This window comes from Chelonia mydas, chromosome 2 (genome assembly GCF_015237465.2).
Source record: "Chelonia mydas isolate rCheMyd1 chromosome 2, rCheMyd1.pri.v2, whole genome shotgun sequence".
NCBI lineage: Eukaryota > Metazoa > Chordata > Testudines > Cheloniidae > Chelonia > Chelonia mydas.
In genome coordinates, this window is record NC_057850.1 from 98,956,969 (window position 1) to 98,984,462 (window position 27,494).

A 27,494-nucleotide genomic window follows, 5' to 3' on the forward strand; every position below is an offset into this window, starting at 1 on the left:
AACACCCTCTCCTGTGGTATTATGAAAAGAAATAAGGAAACATTTCATATGTGCTTTTACAGTTAGAACAAAACCTAAAGCTTAGTTTAACAGTAGAAAAGATAATAGAATGGAAAAAATTTAACATGTGACCTGATTGACAGTTGCTACAGAAAAAGCAATATATAGACACATACATTCTTATATGAAAAATCTTGACTGGGACTTTCGGTACTGACATACTTTTGCCATACACCAATCAAAAGGTCATGATCTGTAGATGTCAAAAGTGACTTTGGTTTTTAAGACTAGTCTGTTGGCGACACACTAATAAGATAACAGGTCAAGTGGCTTTGTTACTGGAGTTAGCTGGTTTACATCACACAACTTGTCTGGGTATGAACTCTCCCAGAAAAGCCAAGTGGTGGTTTGGAAAGGGAGTTTTCCATGGATTCCCTCATTCCGTTCCCTCCCTTTGGTATACAGTGATAGAATTTGATTTTCTTGCAGTTACACTGAGCCATGCATAACTATTAACTGAGATCTAAAGAGGTGGAAATATACAACAAAAACACTCAAACACTCTGTAATGGCCTGGATATCAACATGCTGAGAAATGCCTTGGCAGGAAGAATAATCCCCCCTATCATCTGAGTTATTTACTGCTGCATGATGGGCCAGAATTGAGGGTGTTCGGTACCCTGCAGGACTGGGTCCCATCTGATGGATCATCCAGTTTGTGTGTTTAGATTGCCATCTATCTATCATGTTTCATTGCTACATTTTCTTAACACATCATTTTGTACCCTCTGCTACTGAAAAAACCCAGACTTCATTAATGATACCACAAAGCGAGGCAGAGAAATGTATCTGGATTAAAAAAATGTATATATTACAAGCGCTATAAACTTTTTATCATTTCTCTGAACATGTGAAAGTACATATATTGTGATTCCCCCCTCGCCCCAGGAAACTCTTCAATTCTTTTTTTAATGGAACATTTTCTTATTGGCTTTACAGTTCTTCAGTTCATTTCCAAGGACTGTTATCTGTTATGTGGCCAGAAGTTTAGATTAGGACTTAGAGTACTGAGAGATGTTTGAAAGAATTTTATGGAGAATTGAGGCAGCTACTTTTTGCCCTGTCTTCTGTTCTTCCTTTGACATATGTATTTTTTTAGAAGGCTTATGTGCTAAATATTTGTTTTAAAGATATGGAGTGAAATACCACTCAAGTCAATGGCAAACCTTCCACTTAAGTCAACACAGCTAGGATTTCACCCCAGGACTTTATTAAGCAGTAAACAAAGTTTACAAAAAGCGATCTTTATATTTCTTGTATTACTGTATTTTAACTGTATGCCATGACTCTGAACTTCTGGGGCATGAAGACAGTATGTGCAAAACTGAAAAAAGGAAACAAAATGTGTTGTATAAAATCATGTGTCGTCATAATGGGAGGATTATAGATTACAAAAACAGTATATAGGAAAGTATTGATAATTTCTGGGAACAGAATTTTATTTGTAAGAGATCAAATGTGTGGTACGTTCATGTCTTACAGCCTTAAATGTGGCAATTTTGGCTGAAATCCCATTGAAGTCAATGGGAGTTTTGCCATTGACTTCAGTGGGACCAAGTTTTCATTTCATTCACTGTAAAGGCATACAGAGGTACAGAAAATATTTTGTTTGGGCAGACACATTGTTCAGTGAATATCCTAAAAAGGATGTTCTAGAAATAGAGCAGCTGATATCTTCATGATTAAAAAGTGTCACATTAAACAATACATTCCTTAAATTTAGCTATTCCATTTGCCTGCACAACACATTGCCCGCAATAAACTGCAAACCTCATTTGTATAATTTGTTATGAATAACCATTTGAAACCTTTTGTATAAACGTGTTGCACAACGAATTTATACACATACAAGCACACACCATATATATCTTTGTTTAAATCTGAATGGATTTTCACAGGACAAGCAAAAGGCACTTCTATGTCCCACAACTACCCCTCAGTCAAATTTCAAGTCCCTGGTGCAAATTGTCAGCTCTTCAAAAAAAAAAAAAAAAACATGGGAAATCTTGTTAGAATATGAAGTGTTAAGTGACCTTAATACAGGATTTGCCACATTTTGTACCAAATGGAGATTTCAAATGTAATACTGCAATGTGATCTACATCTGAAGGCTCCTAGGGAACTTCAGCTGGACACAGCTGCCAGCTTGCTTAATGGTTCTTCTCTTGGGGAAACAAATTACACCTGGTCTCTAAGATTTGCTCTGGCTTCCATTTCATTTCTATGAGCAGTTCTAGATGCTTAGTTTGACCTACATTATAAAGCCCTAAATAGTTGGGCACCTTATACACAACTTCTATGACAGAGAACATATTGCCATATAATATTTCAGCACTGAAGACTCCCATTTTAAGTGAGAAGGGGCTGGCAACAGGGCATTTTCTATGGGTGACCCACACTTCAAGGAATCACTTCTGCCTTTGTCGGAGTCTGTGGACTATCAGGGCACACCTCATGGCTTGTCTATTCTACCAGACTTTTAAGGGTTGTGTTTGGTTGTGGTGGGCATAAGTGGGTTAGAAGAGAATAATTATTGGCATGATTGGTTGGGTGAGTGAAGAAGAATTTGTTACAGAAACTCATTAAGTTTGTAACTTCATATTATATATATTATAAAATGAGCTCCTCTGAAAAGGTGCTAAGTGCTTACAGCTCCCGTCTCATTGAAGTCAATGGGAATAAGACATTCAGCCCCTCTCAAGAGATGCCTAGCATACTTGGACCCATAACATTCAACATGTACTTTCAGCCTGGAGATTAAAGGAAAGAACAAAGAGAGAACAAATATAAAGTCCTTCTGAGAAAGCACAGCGTACACCATTCGGGATGTAGCAGGAGCCAGCATAAACTCCCAGGGAGTTCTCTTGCAGACAGCTTTGGGGGCTCACTGTACACTTAAAAGGCACAGTGCATACCACAGAAAACATCATTACAGGTACGAAATGACAAACACCACAGTAGGCAAACAGATCTTCTGGACCAAGCCATTTACACTGCCAATAGTGGGACTTGACTGATATTATTACGCTTATTTATAAGCCGTGTCATATTAATGACAGATAAGCCATCTGGGCCATACACTCTGAAAAGCTCACACTATTTTCTTAAAGACACAGCATGCATACGATTTGCCTACCACCATTCCAAAATATCAGTCTATCTTACATACTTCTCTGCCCCCGCCCCCCCATCATCATCACAGCTGAGCCCTTCACAATCTTTAATGTATTTATCCTCACAGGTCCTCTGGGAAGTACTAGGGAAATGCTGTCATCCTGGATAGGGAGCGGAGGCAGAGAAACTAAGCCACCAAGGTCACCCAGCATGTCTATAGAAGAGCAGGGAATTAAACACAGTTCTCCCGAGTCCCAGGTCAGTGCCCTAACTATTGGATCATTCTTCATCTTTGTGACATCCCCATGTGATTTGCCAATATTCCCAGAAGTACAGGTAATACAGTTGCCATCCTCTTCCACCACCTACTAACAAGGTTGGGGGGTGGGGGGGGAAGGACTTGTTTCGATGGTTTCAGATCTCAGCCTTTCCATCACTACATGATCAAATGGAGAAACATCTGTCACAGGTACCATGTGAACGCTTCTGCTAGAAGGTGAAGGACACTGAAGATGGAAGACAGAAAAAAAGAAAACAAAAGGACATCTGCTAATCCTAGCCCTGGGGCAAAAAAATCAAGGATTGCCATTTTTCAAAGGTGGTTACCCTGTCCAGGAACATAGAACAAAATGAAAGAGAAAACTACAGCTGAGAAGTTGATTCTATAACTCAACAAATGCTGGCAGTAAAGGGAATAATTATTATAATTCCTTCCCTCAGAATAGGTGTTTTGATATCAGAGTGTTTATCATTCTTTTTTACTATTGTATTCCCATGCTCCTTGGACTGTGGCTCATATTCAAATTCTAGTTTTAATAGAAATGTTTTGTTCTGGTGGAATTAGAATCCAAATTAGATTTAGAACATTGCTTAATTTGAGCTCAGATGTCCCAGATGTCAGTTAGGTGCCGTGGACATTGTACAACTTAATGTTTCACACCCAAAAGCATACAGCAATATAACGTTATGAATGAGAGGGGCTGCAAACCGATGAAAGCCAAAAGGAGTCTGAGGTAAGCTGCCAGAGTGCTCTTTACAAGACTCCCAGCCTCTTCCCATTTCTGAGGCATTGCAGCAATACTTGGAAAGGCTATATAGTTGTGATTCTGTTGAACAAAAGAAATAGCCTAACCTCCTGTAATATTTAACTCAGATTTGTAGTTTCCCAGTGTGCTGCTGTAAAAATCACCCTGTGTTGTGGGGTCCTCTGACAGGGCTGCTGTGCCAAGTCTCAAGGTGGCTGAGTTAAAGGTTATGTTTCAATTTGGCAGTGTAACACAGTTTCCATAGACAAATTAACATTGTTTCATTTCATTTTGACACTATAATGTCTTTTCCATAGACCTGCACTGACACTGTCGTGAAATCATTGCATCCCAATCAAATGAATAGGAAATTAGCACAGTGACAGAAAACATTCTCAAAAAAGTAACCAGTTTAGTTTATTTATCAAATTGAAATACCTCAACCATGTTCTAACACATTTTCTGAAGTACTGAAGTGAATACGGGGATCAACACCTCACAAAACTTACATTTTTAAAGTAAGTCGCTTCCATTAAAGATTTAGGAAAGCTTCTAAAAACTGGTATGTAAGTGCTGAGAACACAGGACAGTCTCCCTGCTCTCAGTTCCTGTGTCTAGTGCCACAGTGGCCCATTGGAGTAAGGAGGAGCAATGCCAGGGGAAGTACTGCTCAACCTCAAATTTGGGCAGATATTCAGAGGGGTGGTAAAAGGCAACCCCTGGATGAACTATTTCTGCTGCAATGTTTAAAAAGCCTGAGGCGGAAACCAGGCATGGAAAATTTCACCCCTCACCTGTTGAGGTTTGCTAAAGTTATAAGCAACTGAAAACAAGGTCTTATAATGGGAAGAGTTAAGTAACATTACCTGTAGGTGGTGCTGCCAGTTCCACCTAAGGTTATAATAAACTTACCATGAAATGTTTTAAAGAGATGGAGGAGCATGTTTCTGTGTGCATAGCTTATTCAGTGGTGGGGAAATGGACCCAAATTGAAATTAGAGAGTGATCTACAAGTCCCACAGGAATCTCAAGGGGGACAAAACGGAAGTACAGGGACACAGAGGGTAACAAGGGTTGCAGGATAGCCACCATCTTCCCAGCCTATTCCTTCTTGATTCCAACCACTCTTCCTGCTCACCCTTCATGACAGTCCCCTAGACTAATACATCATTCAGTCCCCTCAGCCTGTTCTCATCCCTCCCACCCCTCATTATAGCCCCACTCCCCAGACTGTTCACCCTGGAGCCTTTTCCCTTGACTCCAGTGCACCATCCTGTTTCTTCTTCTCTTCCCCCAGCCTTTTCCTTTTTGAGCCACCATCCACTAGCCTATCCCCCCACGAGACCTAATTCTGCCTCTCCCACCTCCTTGACAGCAAGGCCCTGAAGCAGCTGGCCACCAATTCCTCCTCCCACACTAGTGAGGCTCAGCTGACTGGGCACCTGCACTGCAGAGCAAGCACTGAGAGCAGATGGGGAGAGACAGACTCCCAGTCTTCAAAGTTGGCACCAGAGTGGCTCCTAACAGCCAGGAGAAGTGACTGCAGCCCTCCTGCATACTGAAAAATGCACAGAGGGGATAAAAACAAAACAAAATTCCAGATACCCATTAACATTTTCTTAATTTCAAGATTGTAGATAAAAAAAAGAGAGAGAGCGACAGATAGACAGACGGACAGACACATTTCAGACCCCTTGCAAGCATTGTCCAGATTCCACCAATGGGGTCAGGTCTCAGTTTGAGAAAGCCTGGTCTAAATCATCCCCATACAGGAGTTATTTCCAGTGTACGGGACTCGAAACTATGAGTGTGGATTTGCCAGATCTTAACCTGATCGTATCCCTAGGACTGCTGCCACAGATTTGCCCCCCCCCCCCCCAGTGGACAAAGCAAGGGGTTCGATCCCCCAAAACTCACAGAACTCTTGAGAGCTATGGAAGCCAACATCATCTATGAAGAAGCCATGTGCAGCAGTAGACACTGGAGTCATCATCGGAACCATAGGTGTCGCTCACCTTTGTTACAGTTCTCAATGTCTCAACTGCTTCGCAGTCGCCTTAGCTCCAATGGGTGCTTTCAAAACCCTAATGGGAGGAAGGAAAATTTGTTGTATGGTGAGGGAACCAGTGACAGTGAACACTGATGGAATCCACATTAACTCATGTCTGAAATGACACCATGGAAAATGGTTCCGTCCTCAGCCTGTTATTTGGCCCTCCTCCTCACCCATGGATCTTTATCACCACAGAATGTCCAACGGGGAGTTTCTGTAAGGTTGATGTGAAAGAGGGGGTGTGTGTGTACCCTACCCCTACCCCCATAGTTGGGCTCCAGATATTTTTTAACTCATGTTCTTGTGGAAGAGGAAGAATGTCTCTCAGTGGCAGATCTTAAGAGGCAACTGACACAAATATATATATTTTCCATGTTCAACATCAAGTGGATTAGGTTTCACACCTAACACTTCTATCTACTTTTCAGTTTGCATGCACAGGAAGTAAATTAGATTTACAGAGTCAATTCACAGGTTTAACAATGGTCAGTCACTGTTTTTTTCATTTTCAGCATTTTCCCCCTTCGATGTGTTCATATAATTTTCATTAACATTACATAAGAGTCACAGACATTCGTGAACAAACAGCTAGCCAGTTCTTATACGGGTTACCTCTCCTCAGTGTTACACTGGCAGTACAAAGCAGACTAAACACAGTGGATTCTGCAACTTGAGGATTCCCTCTTCCTGATAGGAGTCCTTCAGTGTCAAAGGGCTGTTATAGAACTCCTACACCACCAGAATGAACTAAAGGCAGTGTGGTCAAGGTAACATTGCACCTATCTCACCTCAAGCTACTGAAGCATCTGATTGGGCACCAATCTGGGAGCACAAAAATCACAGACTCAAAGATTTTAAGGCCAGAAGGGACCACCAAGATCATCTACTCTGAGCTCCTGTATATCACAGGACACCACCACCACCTGGACATTAACGCAACAAGAGTCACCTTCCACCTACCCTCACACTTCTGGGGGGAATTATGTGTTGGCTGCTAAGGCTATGTCTATACTACACACCACTGGCAGAGGCATGTAGGGTACCATAGCTACATGCTGCAGCAAAAAGCCTGCTGTGTCCACACTGTGGTGTGTAGCTACAGGTCAGTGAAAGGCTCTAGCAGGTGGAGAAAAGCTTCATCAATGGGGAGCTGGTGGAGCTTTTCCCCCTTGCCAGAATCTTTCCATATGGCAGGGAAAAGGTCTGCAGTGCCCAAGGCTTTCCCTGCTGACTGCTCTCTGCCAAACACGGGAGAGTCTTTTCCTGAGAAGGCATCAGCAACAAGAAGGAAAAGGGATACTACACTGCTAAAAATAGCATTGTACGCAGCGAGGCACAGCTTGGGTGAGCAGAGAGCTTTATAGGGTATGCAATCACATATATACCCAAACACTTCAAACGCATCCTTACTCTACTTGCCTCAGTTGTGCCTTGCCAGCCACACTGCTATTTATACCTATGCTAGGGGAGCCAGGAGGGCCTGAAAGAAAGGCCACCTGCCTGCCCTACTGGTCCTGGATTCTTCTGGAGCCTGGAGAGGCCCCTGTCATAATTTAGACAGTACTCGGTTTTTGTCTAAGGCTCACTAGGCTATCATATGGGCCCAAATGATGCTTAAAATCTCTTCAGCAACAGAATTTCTTGCCCCAGCATGCCTCCTTCTCCAGTGTTTTGAGTGGTGTAGCAAGTTAGTGGTGGATCCTCCCCCTGTGGGTCAGAGGGAGGCCACTCCACATCACTATGTCTGTGGGTGACACCCACAGTCAGGGAATTTGCAAAGTAAATAGTCTAAGGTTCTGGACCTTAGGCAAGGCAGAGTCAAACAGTCTAAAAGCTTCTAGCCCTCAAGAAGGGCGGTCAATGGGCTTTGGCCCTCAAGCGGGAGCAGGGCAATAGGCAGTCTGTGAGCCCTGGCCCTTAAGCAGGGACAGAGCCGCAATTAGTCTTGGGGCCCAAGCCCTCAGTGTATGGGCCCAAGGGCTCAGGCCAGGTGGGGCACCAAACAGTCTGTGGGCTCAGGAGGGGATCTCTCTGACCCCAGAGACAGGGTAGAGCAGTAAGCAGTTTGCCTGATGTCTTGGCTCAGGCAGATGGCAAACAAACACAGGCCTTTTGGCCTATTGTGGGGAGGTTGCCACCTCAGGGATGGAGTGGCATGGGGTAGGGGTACCTGTGCCCACCCGACTCCACCAAGTCTCAGCCCAGGGTCCTAACAACAGCAGAGTGTTCTGCCATTGGGTAAACAGGTAATCCAGCCACAACAGGCTGACCAGGTTTCCAGCAGCAATGCAGCCAGATAGGGGTTGACTATCTCTGGGCCACTTCCTCCCCTCCCCTCAGTGTGTACCTGGATCTGTGGTGGTCCTCCATCTCCTCAGGGTAGGTGGCCAGTGGCAGTCCCAGAGACTCCTCAGTCAGCTGGCAGCTCTAGCCAGTTTGCAGTGCGGTAGGGCTCCTCTATGGTCTCACAGCTTGATAGCAGCCAGAAGGTACCTGTCTCTTCTGGTAGCTGCAGCCCAACTGAGCCCCAGGACCTGCCCTTTATACTTTCTGTCCTGCCTCCTGACTTCCGGTGGGAGAGGCAGGTACTGCCTGGGTTCAGAGAGAGGTCCCTCACTCTCTGGCCCACTCTGCCTCACTACAGGGGGTCTTCAGAAGACATCTTGTAGCTATCTTTCACAATTCTTTCACCAGAGGAATTTTTCCCTGGCCAGAACTATGGCTTTTAATTCCTTTTTATATGACTTCAGCCCTTTTACTTGGCATAAAGGGATTAGAGTGGGGATAGAGATCTCATCTTTGGTCCTCCATTGATTACAGCACAGATAAATTGGCCTAAAATATCTAGTGGTTAGAGACTGGGAATTAGGACTCTGGCTGGAATTCCTGACTCTGACACACGTTTATTGTGATACCTTGGCAAAGTCATTTTAGTTATATTATATTCTAATTATTTTAAACAGAGAACACACCACAAAATTCTAACCTGTCTTTCTTGATATTTTCTTTCCAGCATTCTCTAGTCTCAAGTTTATGTTTATTCAAAATCTAGTTAGTCTGTTTATAAGAACACCAGGCAGAAAATATGCTAATTAGCAGGAAAAGTCTTTTTTTCATTGTCAGCTTGCTTGTGCTGAACTCCTTACAAATGGAACTGTAGTTTATTTTTTGAGATACCTAACAGACCACAGCTTCCTAAGGTATCCAGTGTAAACCAAGAAATGAGCACAGCTGACATCCTCCTCAGGGTTGAGCTGATTCATGAGCTGAAACCACTGTGGTGATAAGTGCATTCAAAAGATTATTAATGAGGAAGCTCTACAGAACAATACTGTGTATGTGATGTTGCTTTCATTTTAAAAAGTAACAACACAAGGTTGCTGCACTGGTATAACTCCTCTGAAAACTGGCACTTGTCTGTAATACAGAATCTTTGTTGTTGTTTGGCCAGTAGCCTGGTTGTGTAGAGAGAGTGGGAGGGAAACAGAGAAAGGAAAAAAGAACTTGGGAACCATTTCAAGGCCTAAATGCAGACAGGTTTGCTGAGAGATATCTTGGAACTGTACAAGGTAAACGTGGTCTAAGTCACCTGCTTTAGGAAGATAAGTACTCTGAGTTCTCTAAGCTAAATGTACACTGCTGAAATTTGATTGAAAACTTTGTGATGTGAAGACTGAAAATCACAAGAAGGAGGCAGGCAACATTTAATCTTCTGTTGGATGACAATTCAAGATAGGCTGATAGCGATACCTGCTGTCTGATAAACCAGTCAATATTGTAGGTTGTAGATAGCTGCAAGAAACAGACACTGCAACGGGGCCAGGGGGAGGGGGGGGGAAACTTCAGCATTTCTATATTGTTATTCTGTTCTCTGCTCCCTATTTTTCAAGCTGAGACCTACTTTTTGCTATGTTAAGTTACCATACTTCAGATACTGCAAACACCCAAATTCTTCCAAAGAACATTTAGTCTAAAGTAAGGAGTTCTATAGGCACAAAACACACACAAACGTACACACGCACGCATAGAGTCAGAGTAAGACAAAATATCTCTTAACTATATCAGAATAGACACGGAAGAAGATGGATTCTTGAATGAGAATTCCCCTTTTAAATAATTTTTTTTTTTAAAAAGTCAGGAAAAAAATAGAGACTTATTTGCCCATCAGCTTAATAGAATACTAAATTGTTTTGTTCTTTTAAGACGTAAGAGCAGTGGCTTCTTCTCTTAAGTGTGCAAACTACAGTATGCTTTTTTAAGGAAAGGGGCCTTCAGGTGAGTATATTGGATTGTGAGCTCCTGTTTCTAAAGAGAATAGGGAAGTCACAGACTGCTGCAAAATGACAAGTATTCATCCCTATATTTGAAAGGACTTGGATCAGTAAGTTTCTGTGGTTTTTCACCACAGCATCATAGGCTTCTACACACCTGTCCTTTTTGTTGTGTTTATTACAGTTCATGTGCAGAGGGTTTTCTCACAGCTTTCCATTCATGTTATTTTTAATATCATTTTTTTAAAATTTAAAAGTATGCTCTACAACTAAGCCAAATGTTCAATCCTCACTAAAATAAATTCAGCAGAGAAGCAAGGAAAACTTTTAGCTGTAATGGTTTGCATTTACTCTTTTTGCCTTGGGATTAGACAAAAGCATAACATATGTAATGTAATGTTGATGGACACTTTTCATTATTTCCCCCTTCCCTCTTTAATGCATATTTCATTTTAATGTACCTTGTGTTTTCTCATCGTTTGCTGGAAAGTTTTGTGACCATTTGGAGCTTGTTGCTGCATGTCGCCACCCGCTGGTATAAATTAAGCATTTTCAGAGTTTATTTCTATAGATGAGATAGTGTAGGAAAGTATTTATTTTTCTCTTTCTCTATGTAGACAGTTTGGTAGCTGGATCTACACAGAACATGTTATTTAAAAAGATTTTTAGTCTTGAATATTTATTTTCACATCAAGACTGGTTAAATATCATATTCTGAAAACCACTACTCATCTGAGTAGTCCTTAGTCACCTGAGCAATCCTATTGAAGTCAACAGGCATAATTGGGCGACAAGGGCTACTACTCTAAGAAAAGTTTCAGAGTAGCAGCCATGTTAGTCTGTATCCGCAAAAAGAAAAGGAGGACTTGTGGCACCTCAGAGACTCTAAGGTCCCACAAGTACTCCTTTTCTTTTTACTTTAAAAAAAGGTTTGCAGGCCTGAGACCTAAGTTTGTAAAATAAACAAACAAAAAGCTAAAAAATAAATAGTTTAGCTTGATAACTGCTTAGCTAATAATATTGAAAAATAAACCTACAATAACTTGTGTTAAAGACAAAATTGCAGCCTCTTAAGATCTGTTTATAAATCAGTCTTTTGAAAATGAATCTATATTTTGAAGCATGCATTATTTACCCTATAGAGTATAATAGTTAAATGTGCACTGCAGTATGGGCGCTAATGTTGATAATTCATATCACTTATCTGATAGATCAGGAGCCATTATGGCCTGTTGTGTAAATTCATATTTTGGCACTCTTTAAAAAGTGGATTATTATTGACCCAATAGACCGTAACAGCTCCAAAGAAGTCATTACTGTCTATTGTGTAAATCCTTCATGGTGCATGTTTTATTGACCCTTTGGAGCCATCATGGTCTGTCTTGTCAATCCAGCTACCATGCATGTGTACTACATCTGTGTGCCTAAGATTCTTATGAAACTCCAGTCACGCTATTGACATGCGCAGCCTAAGAAACCACATTTTAAGCAGTAGTAGCGAGCCATTTATTTATTTATTTTCTGTTTTCAAAATACCCATTGTTCTAGTTCACATTCTGTGTTATCATTTTAAATGATAAAGCCATTCTTTAGAAAATGTGAGTACAAAACAGCACTCCAGTTAATCACTAAGAGGCTGGCATTTTTTCCATTTGACACAGCTTATGCTGATGGGCTGCCACCGGAGTATTTCATGACCATTTGAGGGGACAGAGAAGGTAGAATTTCCTTCAAAGTGTTCTGCTGCAGCCATATGACCAGAGTAGTTCATACAGCCATGCTCTGTCAGAGGGCAATGGCTAGTATAACCCCATAGACACTGATTCATTGGCCCAGACATTCATTCTCTGCAACCTATCCCACCCCAATTTTCCTTGTCATGCAACAGGCTTCTGTAAAACTGAGCTCTTCAAAGTAAAGGGAACATACATCCTTGTCAAAGTGGACTCATCACTGGCACACCCACTTGTGGTTGGGTGTGGCATAGCAGTGTCTCTTCTTTTCTCTGTCCCTGCTGAGAGTCACTCCACGACTGAGCTGATCTACTTCTTCTTGTGACTCAACACTCCAGAAGGGTCACATGTGATCCCACCCAAGTTAGGGTAAATTGAGCTCTGTATATCTAAGCCACCCAGCTACTTCAGACCAGGTCTTCAGCCCAACCTACAGGCTTAAGTCTTTTCCAGTCCTTAACTCCATGGCCTCCCTACAGCCTTTGTCAGAAGGCCAATAACCCAGGCCCTCCCTTTTCTCTGGGTTCTGGCCCAGAGACCCTGTAATAAACAGCTAAGGCATGCCTATTCAGACCTGCTGCTTCTTCCCTTAGCTGATTCCTACCACGGTCTGTCTCTGAGCACTTCCACCAGTCTCTTCTTGGGCACACTCCTTCACAGGTCTCAAAAGGAAAAACCCCATAGTCCTGGGAACAAACTACACATATGAGTCTCGTGCCAGGTCTATCTGCCCCTAGAGGCTCGGGTGTCTAGCAGTGTCTGGTCACCTTCCAGCCCCAGCCAGGTCTTCCTTTAAGCAGTCCTGGGATAGGCCCTGGCCACAGCTATGCTTTTTTTCAGTGGGCTAGCACAAGAGGCCCTCTCCTCCTCCTGATCAGCCCCTACTGAGCTGGGCTTTCAACCTCTCCTTTCAACCTCTCCCTCCAGGCTTGACACCTCTTACAGGAGAGAGGGGTGGGGCTAATGGAGCCCACTGACTCTCATTAACCTCTTCTAGGGTTGCCAACTTTCTACTCACACAAAACTGAATACCCCTGCCCTGCCCTCTGCCCCACCCCTCCTCTGAGGCCCCATCCCTTCTCCGAGCCTCCCCCTGCTCACTCCATCCCCACCCTCCCTCTGTTGCTCACTCTCCCCACCCTCACTCACTCTCTCATTTTCACCAGGCTGGGGCAGGGGGTTGGGGTGTGGGATGGGGGGAGGGTTCTGGCTTGTCAGGGGGCAGGCTCTGGGGTGGTACCAGGGATGAGGAGTGGGGGTGCAGGATGGTGCTCCGGGCTGAGACCGAGGGGTTCGGAGGGCAGGAGGGGGATCAGGGCTGGGGAAGGGGGTTGGGGTACAGGGGACAGTGTGAGGGCTTCAGCTGGGGGTGCGGGCTCTGGGGTGGGGCTGGAGATGAGGTGTCTGAGGGTGTATGAGGTGTTTGAGGTGTATGAGGGTGCTCCCGGCTTGGACAAGGGAGTCTGCCTTAGCCCTGCTGCACTGCCAACCAGACTTTTAACAGCCTGGTCAGCAGTGCTGACTGGAGCCGCCAGGGTCCCTTTTTAACTGGGTGTTCTGGTCAAAAACCAGACGCCTGGCAATCCTAACCTCTTTGCATCTAGTGCAGGTTTTCTGCACCCCATCACAATCCTTCTCATGGGTTCCACCCATCCCCTCTTCCCAGTACAGCACAAATAGAATCATAGAATCATAGAATATCAGGGTTGGAAGGGACCTCAGGAGGTCATCTAGTCCAACCCCCTGTTCAAACCAGGACCGATCCCCAATTAAATCATCCCAGCCAGGGCTTTGTCAAGCCTGACCTTAAAACCTTCTAAGGAAGGAGATTCCACCACCTCCCTAGGTAACACATTCCAGTGTTTCACCACCCTCCTAGTGAAAAAGTTTTTCCTAATATCCAACCTAAACCTCCCCCACTGCAACTTGAGACCATTGCTCCTTGTTCTGTCATATGCTACCACTGAGAACAGTCTAGAGCCATCCTCTTTGGAACCCCCTTTCAGGTAGTTGAAAGCAGCTATCAAATCCCCCCTCATTCTTCTCTTCCATAGACTAAACATCCCCAGTTCCCTCAGCCTCTCCTCATAACTCATGTGTTCCAGTCTCCTAATCATTTTTGTTGCCCTCTGCTGGACTCTTTCCAATTTTTCCACATCCTTCTTGTAGTGTGGGGCCCAAAACTGGACACAGTGCTCCAGATGAGGCCTCACCAGTGTCGAATAGAGGGGAACGATCAAGTCCCTCGATCTGCTGGCAATGCCCCTACTTATACATCCCAAAATGCCATTGGCCTTCTTGGCAACAAGGGCACACTGTTGACTCATATCCAGCTTCTCGTCCACTGTAACCCCTAGGTCCTTTTCTGCAGAACTGCTGCCGAGCCATAGAGATCAGTTCCACTCCATCCACAGCCATAGAGAGCGAGGTAGGATTTGTCCTTTTGGAACAAAATGAGGGCTGTGATGGGCTGCTTTAGTTCAGATGAAATAAGAGTAGACCAACACACAGAGCTGGTTTGAGGTTGCAGAGTGCGCATGTACTCCTATGCTTCCTGATTTCAACTAGAAGCAGAATCATAATCTAAAGGAGCCTGCTCTTATGCTGTATTTGTCCCTCTTGAAACAAGAAAGTATGGTAAATCTCAGGAGCAAGCCTATCCCTATAAAATTCTTATCTCTATTTTCAGATTGAAAAGATATGCCAGGATATGCTTAGGCTAAATATGTGAGCCAAAAGTCTGCAACTTTTCTGGCTGACCCATCATTACTATAGACATCAGTACTTAACCAGTGATTTGTCCATTTTATTTGTAAAACCATGCAAGCTGGTCACCTGAAGGAGCTGCTGGCTGACTGAGTGCATGCGTGCTTCAAAGTCCACCCCACTGCTGGGTCTGATATGTGTAAGCATCCTTTTTTGCAGTGAATGGCACAGGGCCTCGTGCCAGCACTCCCCTACACATAGAGTCAAATTTATATAGTAGTAATGAAGGACTGAGAGGAGTATTGCTTAGCTGTAGAGGGCCAGGCATGCATATTCTTTTGTCTCCCCGCCAACTGCCAAAGCCCTCTCATATATTTATACCCAACCCTCATCATGCCTACTGCCCTGGGTTTTCATTTTGCATATATACCAAGAATACACATAGGTGTAGAGACAGATCTAGTTTGCTGTCAGAAACACACTGTGTACAGCTGATTATAATATAATTCAAAAACTATGTCCAACAGAGTCCTACACCCAACAATATGTGCTGCTCAAAGATTAGTGTCTTTCCGCCACATGGCTGAAGTCAACTGTAGGGCCAGCATGGCTAAATTCACCCTGCAGCAGCTTGACTGACTGCTCTAAACCTATCCTTGGCATAATGAAGATCACGTCTGCTTTCATTATTGACACTGGTTCCTTTACTTACACATTCATAAATATGTATCCAAATACAAGTGAGCAAAAAACAATTTATTTCATTTTTGTTAATCATAACATTACATTCTAATGTGTTTTATTTAGTCATCGCACAAGTAAATTGATTTTCTAACCCACCAATAAGTTTTTTTTATAAGCATAAGCCTGGATCCAGCAATGAGAACTGTGTCTGTATCTCACTGTAGTATTGGGGTCTTAGATTTCTTCCTAACACGAGCAGTTAAAGTTGACAGTTACAGGTGCAGTACAGAGAAGTAGTGATGGTTTCATCTAATGTACATGTCAAAAGGCTTCTCTTGCCATGCTACAGTATGAATATGCATGCAGAATATGCAGTGTAATTATCAATATATTTTTCTAAGCTCATGGGAAATTAAAAAAATCAATAAACAGAATTTTTAAAACTATTGTAACTACAGGAGCAATAATACATCCACAAAAAGTTTTATATATTCCTACAATTGCACTAAAGCAACCCTCTTATTCAAATTAAGCTTACTTGTGATTTCTGTCTGCAGAGATGTGAATCTAAAAGATGCCTGTAACTTACATGCCAAATAGGAGCATTCATCTTTCATGCATCATACAAGGAATATCTTTACAACTTAGTCCCTGATTCAGCAACATACTTAGGCACATGGCTAGCTTTAAGCAGAGAAGCAGTTCCATTGAAGTTAGGTTCCTGCTTAAGTACCTTGCTGACTCAGGGCCTGAAAACTCAGCACCTTTTCATCATTCACCTACAGTATGAAAGATGAGGGGGATCTGATCATGCATACTACCTGAAGCTTTGGTCAGCAATATTATTTGTGATGGTTGCATATTTCTTAACAGAAGAAAGTAAATGCTTTTGCGTACGCAGTTTTCACTAAAAGGATGCTTTACTGGTAGAGTATTGCCTTGTGTTTATCTGAAAATTATATCAGGTGCTGTTTGACATCCTGCTGCCTGTTAACGCAAATTTATCATAGCAAATGATCTGTGGCAGCACTAAAATTTGACACAAGGTCCTATAGCTGCTGCTTAGATACTCATATGCTCACTGGGCCATATATATCAGTGATGCAACTTTACTGACATCAGTGGAATTACACCAGTGACCCACCCTAAATGTCATGCACTGTCCTCCTGCTGCTTTGGAGCTCCCCTACTGGAATGTGCCTGGGGCAGTGCAGTACCTGCCTCCAGATGGAGCCTTAATCAGGAAGTTGAACGCTCTCTGCAGAGATTTGGGACAGGGGGGCATTTATTTTTCACTTATTTAATTTTTCAGTATTCTGAGTAAGACAGGTGCCCTCCAAATGAAATGATATAAAATCTTCCTATTATCTGAAGATGATCAGTTAAGAAAAAATTCAGAAAGCCGGACATTCATGATGTTCTTTTATATACAGTATACAGTGTTTTCATGATAAACACATGATACCGTTTTTATATAAATGGTAGATTTACCTCTTCCCCTATTTTTAAAGCTAGCAAATTGATTTGATCTGCTTCAAGACTAGCAGCTCCCCCAACAACTTCAGTGGAGTTACTCCTGATTTACAACTGGTGTGAGTAGGAGCAGAATTTCACCCAGTATTTTGGCTTAATAGCTGTTTTCCATCTCCTATTTGATTTTCAGAACAGGGGGCAATTTATACTGATGCCAAATGAGCCCCTTGATAGAAGAGGGCAGGGGAGTACAGCAAAGCTCAAAGCCTTCCCATTCTCTATGCTCGTCAGAGCTTATTTCAGGTCAAGGAATAAGGATTGCACCTTCTATGCACATTATTCACACTTTGTTGGTTTCAGTTTTAGCTTCAGGACGGGGGGGCTGGAATGGGCAACCATGCATCTCAAAACTGTGGAAAATTGCACTCCTACACTTGTACGCCCCCACACTTGCTGCAGTTCAGATCAGAAAACCAACTGAAGCACTATATTAACCTTGGACCCAGTCAGCTTAGTAGGGTTACAGTTGAAACTCACAGGGTTTAATACCCATCTGCTTCAGGTCATCTTATCCTGGAGGAAGTTTAAGTCCACGTGAATGTGAAATTTAAAACAAAAAAATCAAAATAAATTATTGCTAGATTTGACCATTGATGGTAAACAATAAATGCTCATGTTCTAAGTTCATATATTTTATCTTGCACTGTCACCTTTCTGTTCAGAAAAAGCAACATCTGAATCTCTTGTAATAAATGGCTGGTGTGCTGAATTAAGCAGCAGCGTTTGCCATTGTTAAAAAAATCAACAAGAACAAAGTTTAACATTGGGATCCACTCAGTCATAAAGTCCTGTTAGACTCTGGACAAACTGGAACTAAGATTACCGAAAGGTTGATGATTTGACCTCCCAACTACACCTGACTCCACAAAACACAACTAAAAACAAGAAAATGTTCGATTACTTTCTGTTTTTCTGTGATGACCAACATCATTTATGATCCATTATGTAATGACACAAGCATTATACATTGAAAAAAACATTGCCATGTGAGACATTGAAAATAAACATTTCTGGTTTACAAACAGGAGGCTAGAAATATTATAACCTGAGAGATCTGTTTTTTCTTCTCATTCTCTTTCAAACTAGTTAAACTGCTTAACATTGCCGTGCATTTTCTTTTCTCTATACATTTATAACTACAACTTTAAAAAAACCACCAACAGAAAGAGAGGCAGAGAAATACAAGACCAGAAAGAAAAATGGAAATGAACTTAGGAACACAGGAATTGCCATATTGGATCGGTCCAGAGGTCAATAAGTTACAGTATCCTATCTCAAAAAGTGACAAATCACAGATGTTGCAGAGCCAGACATAAAACCGCCTTGAAATAAACTTCCCATAGGGGCAGGCAGTAAATAGTTGGCTGAGGCCCTGACCCATGATAGGCTACATCTCTTTTAAATTTTTACTCAGTGCTTGCCTATATGAACAGTTAGTGTGTGGGAAGGTGGGGTGTAAATCTCTCGTGCTAGCATACCAGACACTAATTGTCCGTATGGAGTACTACTGTGCACTAGAAGTTTCCTAGTGCACTTTAATCTACTCCCTTTTCAAAGCAGGGTAGATCAAAGCACATTAGGGAATTTTTAGTGCACGGCACCAGGGTCCATACAGACAGTTAGTGCATGGCAGGCTAGTGCGCTGAAGATTTACATCTCAGCTTGCCATGCACTAACTATTCGTAGGGACAAACCCTCAGACTTGACTTGATTTGATGAATCAACCCTCCTAGCAGGGATAGGATCCACTGGGCCAAATTTTGCTCTCATGTTCATCACTGATCTCACTGGAATTGCCTGGACATAAGTAAGGGGAGAATTTGTGGCCAACAATAAACTAAATGGAAGTTTTGCTACTTGGTCCCATGAGAGCAGGATTGGGCCCTTGCTCCTTTGGATTTATTAGAAAACATCCCCCTTTTCTACATAAACTGCCCATAACAGTTGCATGATCCAGCCATCAAACCAACACAAGCTTTTCTATCCCTTCGCCTGAGTTATTATGAATGGAGCATACCATCAAATAATACAGCTGAACAAGATCTTTTCTCCTACCAATGTCATGTGCCTTTTATTTATTTATTTATTTATGTACTGCTTTAACCTGAGTTATTATACTATTTTAAACCTGCCATTTTTTTCTACCCATTAATTGGGAGGATTCTTCACCCTCCCCCCATCTTCTTTTTCCCCTCTTCAGCAGATGAACTTTAAATGCAACAGTGAGCTCATCCTGACTGACCCCGCCTGCTGTGAGTAATTGTCTAGAGGAGAATAGGAGAATCTAAGAGCTTTTGTGAAAGGGAATAGAGAAGACAAACCTTATGATTCTGAATCTGAAGCTCTTTCTTTCTTTCTTTCTTTCTTTCTTTCTTTCTTTCTTCTCCTTCCCCTCCCCCCCAACAGCTGTTTCCCATCACAACTGGTGTTTGAAAGACACAGCAAAATTGAGTGTATCACTATCACAATTAGTTTCACAGGCGGCTAATAACTTACTTGCCAGCCATGGCTGATTTAATCAGGACAGTCCTGATTTATGGTTGTTTGTCCCAGTGTCCGATTTTCTCTGCCAGCTCCATCAGGAGGAGATGCATGGAGCCTGCCTCTGCACTCGATCAGGGCTGTTGGTTCACTAGGGTGGGCTTGTTGCATTGAGAAGAGAAAGAGGGAGGATGCCCCAAATTAGTAACCTGGAGTTCCCTTAACAATCTCAAGGAATGTATCATAACGGTTGGGACAGAGTGGCTCACACTGGTCAGTCATAGTTTACACAATTATTAGGGTGGCTTGCACTGGCTCACACATTTATCAGGATAGCTCCCTCTAGCCCAGAACTGCTCCCATCCTTGCAATCTGGAGGAATCTTCTGGGCTCGGGTCAAGAGGTGATTTTAAATGCACACTGTCTCAGTCCCGCAAAGCCTTGAGTCTCTGCTGGTGAGGCTTCTGTCATCCATGCCAAATTACGCATGGCTCCTTTTTGTGAAGTGATCTACTGCTGCTGCTCATTAGGGACCAAGCTGAGATTGTCCAACTCATTTTTCTTAGGACCTCAAGCACCTCTGGAGGAAGTCCCAGCAGTGAGCTGCCGGTTCATGCTTTGCTCACTCAGCAACTCAGAATTGAAAAAATGTTCATGAGAAGCTAAGCAATGGGCTATTCAACAGCTCAGATGTAGCACTTAACAGATCAGACCTGATGTCACACTAATCTTGCTTGTGGTTATAGAAAAAACAAAATTAGTCTATAGGAAGTTTTTAATACAGGCTAGATGCACCTTTGTTTCTCCCATTTCAAAGGTGCAGTGCAATTCTTTTCCTTGTAAACCTCAGAAAAGTAAATGAAGAAAATGCACTGTTCTAGTAGGAAAATTACAGAAGAAAGGACATAAAATGTGCATACTCTCAAACTATTTGCATTTAATATAGCTGGTGTTGTATAGCCACCTCAGTAAACGCAGTGGATTCAGGGCTCCAGGTAGTAAAGTTGTGAGTAGGACATTCATGCTAAGTGGTGAATATACCCCATGATAAACGTCTTCAGCCTGAGAACAGATGTGTTTTGCTTTATTCTAAATGTTGTGAGGCGAAATCATTTGCTTATTTTATTTTATAGAACTAACTGTACAAAATACAGAAGACAACATGGTCCTTGCTCTGAGACATTTCCAGCCAAGGAGAAAGACAACCAGCAACTCACTGGGAGACTCAAAGGAAGGTTTGATTTTAGTACATTCTGTTTTTTTAGTGTCTTGTTAATGGTTGGGTGACAGTATTCTTCACTGATATGAACTGATCTGTGTGTGTTTCATGGAAGAAGTGTGTTTTGAGGAAAGATCTGAAAGGTGAGAGTATGGGGGGCCTGGCACACTGGGATAGGGAGGGAATCCTACAGGCATGGAAAGGAGAATGAGAGAAGACTGCAAAAGAAAACAGGATTGAAAGGACTAACCAGGCTACGAAGATAGATTCTCTAATAGTTACCTTTGAGCAAGACCACATGCAGGCAGAGGCCCTGGTTGAGACACTATAGCTAGGCCCAAGTTGGTGAATTTGGATCCAGATCTGTGCTGTGAGCACTCTGTGTAGGGGTGTTAGCGTCTGGGATACGGGTTTGGCCCATTCCATTATAAACAGTACTAGCTGTGAAAAATCAGATCTGGATCTAGGTTCTGAATCTGACCCAAACCACACTATTTTAGTTTGTGTTCATGTCCAAGGTTTTGGCCCTGAGCTCATCTCTAGACAGTGGTGCAACAGTTCATATTTCCTCCACACTAATGGCAGAATTTAGGGAATAGATGGTTCAGTCTCTAGTTCAGTTATACGCATTAATTAATAATAAAAATCACTTTGGTAATTGGAAATGCAGTGAGCCCTTGGGAAAAAATAATAGTAATACAGTATGTTGCCTTTCTATAGTGCTTCCCACCCAAAGATCTCCAAATACTTTGTAATCATTAATTGTTAAGTCTCACATAGTAAGTGTTATTCTAATTTAATACCCATTTTATAGATATGGCAAGTGAGGCACAGAGAGTTTATTGGAAGTCTGCTACAGGAAAGCTGTTGCAGTGCTGGGAATAGAACCTACATCTCCTGACCCCTGTTCATCTGCTTTAAGCATTAGATCATGGTTTCGCTGAGGCTATGGCTACACTATGAGCTAGGGGTATGACTCCCAGCTTTCACAGACATACGCTAGCTCTCATCTGAGCTAGTATGATAAAAATACTAGTGTAGCCACAGTACCATGGGCCTCTGCAGCAGTGGTACAGATAGCCATCCCAAGTACAAACCTACCTGAACCCCCTGGGGGTACATATTGGGGCAGCTAGCCCATGCTGCTGCTGGCATGTTACCCTGGCTACATTACTATTTTTAGAATGCTAGGTCAGATGAGAGCTAGCACATGTATGTCTATATGAACTGGGAATCACACCCATAGCTCCAAGTTTAGACTTAGCCTTGGTGTGAACAACTAACTCATAGCATCAAAATTCTCTGGCATATTTTTATTCCTCTTCCTCCATTTATTTAAAAAATAGCAGTAACTGCATTGAACTCCTTGTGATCAATGAAAATATCTTCTGGTCCCTTTATTTTCATGTTGTTCAGGAGAAAATCTAAGGAACTTTTGAGCTGTAACAAAATGGGATATATATTTGAACCCAAGCCTTACCTCAAGTTCACATTGATTTCAGTGCAAAACCCCCCATCTCATTTCCGAAGGACAAGACAGAAATTTCCCATCAAAAGGAAAGTGAGATCAGAGTTTACAGAGTTGTTCTTGTAACACAATTTGTGCTTGGCATTACTTCTCACACCCCTCATTTTTCCCCCCTCTGTTTACACAAGACAGGCCAAGCAGTTGTATCAGTACAACCCAACCATGATACTCATTGAGCAGTTAACACACACACATACACAAAGAGAAAAAGAAAAGTGACAGTCTATCCATCTCACTTGGCATGTTTATATGTCCTTAAAAAAAAAAGTTTACAAAGTGGAGTGTCAGTAACGTTGTGTAAAAGAACACTTATCTGAGAAACTTTGATCTTTTCCTGAAGACCCATTACTCTGAGACTGAAAGGCTAATGGCTCTTTGGGTGGGAGAAAAAAGTTTTTCGACAAGAAAAGAAGAAAGTTTATTATGCTATCTAGTGGACACATATAGAAAATCCTACACCTCAAAAATAAATTGTGGCTGTGCCACTGGCAAGCTAATCTCACATCCCGCAGGCTGCTGTACAAGGATACAAGCTGTTGAGGCCTAATGTAATGGGATAGTGGGGAGGTTCTTACCCTAGGCAGGTCTATTATCTCACTCATTTAAGTAATGGATATATGAATGAAGTTGAGAGCTAAACCAGACACATGGCCTGTCTATTGGATCTAATATTTTTCATTTACAAACCCTGGGCCAGATTCTGCTATATTTATTCATGTGTCTAGTTCATACTTGGGTGGGTAATCTCATTGGCTTTAACAACGCTATATGCATGGGAAAAGACTACTTGTGTCAGTAAAGGTCACAGGATCAGACTCTAAAACATCTCATGACAGGCGAACATTAAAAGGGAAAATGTGGATACTCATCTGAAGAGGATCCTGAACCTCTGTGGTCTGAAAATTAGATTGAAATGCACACACAAATTCAAGAACTTCCTGCTTCCAGGCGGGTCAGGAATACTGTGAGAAAAGCCTCATTTTAGGTATTTTGCAATTTTCAAAAAACAAGAAATGCAGAATCCTGCCCAAAGTAATATTTTTTTAAGTTTCCAGACCCTCCCTAAAGAGTTGAGGTTCACTGCCGTTCCAATTAGGGACAAAGATTTGGGTCAGTTGTTCTGATTTTTCCTTATTCGCTCCAAAACAGTTTGCTCCTTCCTGGAAAAAAGTATTTATTACAAAGGTAATATAAAATTGAAAATTAATACTGCAGCTCTTCATCCCAAACATCAACAATGCCTTTGGAGGTTCACACACCACTGGTCCCAGTTTACATCTGTCCGACAGCCCTCCATTCTGTTTTCCTGTGCTGCACCTGTTGCTATCTTGACCTCTTAATCTGGCCCTAAAGGCCCAATCCAAAACCCACTGAAGTCAAAGGGAGTCTTTGCATTGACTTCAATAGGCTTTGGATCAGAGCCTAATGGCTGAACCCAGCAATGGGCTGAGCATCTCCTTCAATGGGCTGAACATCCTCAGCAACCATTGACTTATTTCTTGTACATTATTTCATTACTGACTGAGGCTACTATGACACATTTATCTCTCAAAGCGTGCACACCTATTGTATAAACGTATATCTCCTCCTGCGTACTTCCACAGAAAGACACAATATGCAGATAAGCATGCAGCCATCTTTTAAAAGTTGTTTGTTCTGTCAGAGCAATCAGTTTAAAGATGGACTTTAAAACATGAGTTTGGTGTGAATGTGAATGTGTGAATGTGAACGAAAACCCTGCAGGTTCAGAAGAGTGTGATTTATAAAAAGGAAAGGAAAATAATGAGAAGGAGAACAGGTTACTTCAGTGAGGTTCCATCCTGTAGCTGGTTTCCTTATTTTGCCACCTTCTGAATGGCAGTGCCTAATCCCATGTACAGAGTATTTGTTTTAACTCAGATCCACTAATGAAGGATACACCCGCTCTGCCGCAAAATTGTACATTATGCTTTCCTTTAAAAAAAAGAAAAAGCTGTTGTTGAGACACCATATTTTTTGAGAGAGATAAATAAGGCAGGTGTGATTGCACAGTGTTTAAAATAGATGATATCATGCTCAGGAACCAAGATGAAGCACCCTTCTATCTGGCATAGCCTTGAAACATTTACAGAGAGCCCTTTAATGGAGATTTAGTGCATATATAATAACAACACAGAATTTGATACCCTCTCGGAAAAAAAAAATCCCCACTGCTCCCTTAGCACCTGCAATTACTGCACAACTCGTTATTTCTAAAGTTAATAAAGTGGGATTAAGGTCATGAATAAAGTTTATTAACCACGATGCAAGACTGTAAGAGTATAGTCTGTTATCCCTGTGATCATCTATACACATGTACCAAGGCCCGTTTGTTACCCCCCACCTTTCCCCCTTTTCTACCCTTATTAGGTCTCACAGCCAGTTTTCAAAGCGCCACTGGTGATTTAAACATGCTTGGACCTAAAAAAAAAAAGAGAGAGAGAGAGAGAGAGAGATCCTCTCTTTTTTTCTTGCATCATCACTATCAATAAAGAAGCTGCACAGCCATCTACAAAAAGGAAAAAAAATTAAAGGTACCCTGCTAATAATATGAACAGCGACATGTTGTCAATACACATTCAGCACCCAAGCAGTGCTAGTGACATCTTGTGGTAGAAGAGAGTGACAGCCCTGCTTTACACCTTCTCTGTGAGAGCACAAGCTGTCCATAAACATCAAGCTGTGTCATTACTCATACATCAGCAAAGAGACATCTGGGATTTTGATAACTGCTGCCAGAGTCTACTAATGCAAACGGCTCTAATTCCCCCCACCCTTCCCAAACCCAACACCCCCCCCCTTCTTGGCTGTAACATACCATTCACAGCATTGCCAGCTTCTCCCTCTCTCCAAAAGCCCTTGAAATGGAAACCACTTGTTTTCTTTGAATCAAGAGTGACACTTGTTAAGTTAACGTTGGAAAAAGACTATTCTTTCAAAAAAAAAATCAGTTTAGCTGTGGGAGATGTTATCTTCCATTTTAGGAACTTCTCTGCAAGAGAAGAGTGAAGAAAAGGATTTGCAGCAACACACATTTTCCCTCCATCAGAGAGGCAGTGGGGCTAGAGGATTGAGGGAAGGAAAGAAGGACATTCATCTTTTTTCTTCCTAATTTCTTATGGAAACCTACTTTTGATGAAAACTGGTGAAAATAGCTGGAGGAGAATAATAAACTCTGTCCGGTGCCTGTGTCATTTCTGGGTCACATAGGCTCAGGGGGAGATGGGTTTATTTAGACAAAAATGATGAGATATCTTTTACTGGGCTGAAATAATTACAGTGCATGTGGGTTTGGCCTACACAGGGTCGGTCCTCAATGTTCTTCAATTATTTTGATGCTAAACCAATTTTTTCAAATATAGTGGTTGATTCATAGCCTGGGGAGTCCAGGATGCAGGCTTCCTCTGACAGAAAGCCTGTATGCCAGAATGGGGTGAAGATGCTGAAACCTCTGTCAGAATGCAGCCTGCAGGTCCCCAGTGCTCAAAATAGTGGGGACCAACTCGCAATCTCTGCGCTGCCAACAAACACAGCCCAGAAATGGAGGGGCTGGCCAGGGTGAGTGCCTCTTCTAATATAATGGGACACCTATTAGCTATTAATTATAACTGCCCTTTTTTGGTAGCATTACAATACTGCCACCTGCTCTCTCCAGAGATAATATCTCTACAGCACAGCATGGGGAGGTTAATCGACTCCCCTTCACCCACACCAGGGTGAGTTAAGCACAAGTTTATAAACATGTATATGCATTTATGCACAGACGCTTCTTTTAAAAGCAGTCTCAGCTTAGTATTTATCCTTAGTAACCACTGTGGACCTGATTAGCCATCGTATTGCAGCTTGATAGCTTTTAAACAACTCCTCAAAGTGGGTGTTAAATCAGAATTCTCCATTCACACCAATGGTAGCATTTTAATCCCCTCCTTTGCACAGGTGAAAATGACAAGCTGTGACGCAGTGGAGACTCGTGACCTACATGTATTGGAATATTCACTGTCCAAAAGCTTTGTTGACACAGAATTAAGTTTGACCAGCAGTGCCACATACCCTTCCAGAACACTGAATGCATGTACACTTAAACCTCTGAAAACCAGGAAAAGCAGAGTTAAGGTATCTACTAGCGCCACCCTGCAATCTTAACTCTGCCCTCTGGAGTTGGCAAGGACCACTAGTGATGTACTGTATGTACATTTCATCCAAGGCTGCCCTATAATAAACAGCCACAAGGAATGACTAAGTAAATGTGCCATTTTATGTGGTGTGTTGGGTCGCACAGAATTGTATGCGCTCATTCATTTGCATGCACACCAACTGCCCCTCACTGTGCTAAGAGAAGCGGTATTGACTCATGCCGGATTAGTGTGCCACAGCCCAAAGTATGGTATAAGGCGAGGTGTAGCTTCACCTAAAGGGATCATAGATCCCCAATTTCTGTGCTGAGTTATGTGCACGTTCAAGCAGAGGAGCTCAATAGTTTATTCTTGCAGAGGGGATTTGTAGCAGTCGGGTAGCACACATGACAGTGCACTACAGGGTAGAAGGGCATGCAGCCAATGTTCCAGAGCGAATCCTTACAAAACAGGCCAAGGGGCGCTAACGTCTGGCAACTCAAGGGTGGTGTGTGCACATTAGGTGAAGTGGTTCAATACAGGCCAGATGTAGCCAGCTGGAGTTCATTAATCCTGCCCTAAATGCAACTTTTCCCTTGCTGAGGACACGATCTGACAATTTCTGCTACTGTGCTGATGTGCTGCACCCCCACGGCGTTCCATATCATCTAGAACAGAAGTTTCCAAACTTTTCTTATTGAGTACCCCATTCCAGATCTACTAGCTGCCTGCGTACCCCCCATCCAGATCTACCAGCTTCCTACGTACCCCTACCCTTCTCATCACTGATACTTTGTGTCTTCTTAACACTACCTGTCTTTAGCCATCTGTCCATATTTCAGCATTACATGCAGATGTAGTTATAGTACGACGTATACAACCAGAAAAAACCTTGATTAAGTTCTGAGCTCAGTTAGATTGGACAGTTGCTGGGCAACTGAACCTGTGCTCATAGGC

General features: G+C 42.4%; 1 long non-coding RNA gene across 1 annotated transcript in view; it reads right to left on the reverse strand.

The window, feature by feature from the left end:
- LOC122464519 overlaps positions 1-8,766 on the reverse strand; it is a 67,894-nt gene extending 59,128 nt beyond the window's left edge. The window contains exons 1-2 of the long non-coding RNA XR_006288619.1: positions 8,600-8,766; positions 6,117-6,283 (exon numbers count right to left, since the gene is read on the reverse strand). This is a non-coding gene — a long non-coding RNA (uncharacterized LOC122464519). The remainder of the gene's footprint in view (positions 1-6,116; positions 6,284-8,599) is intronic.
- Between the last annotated feature and the right edge of the window lie 18,728 nt (positions 8,767-27,494).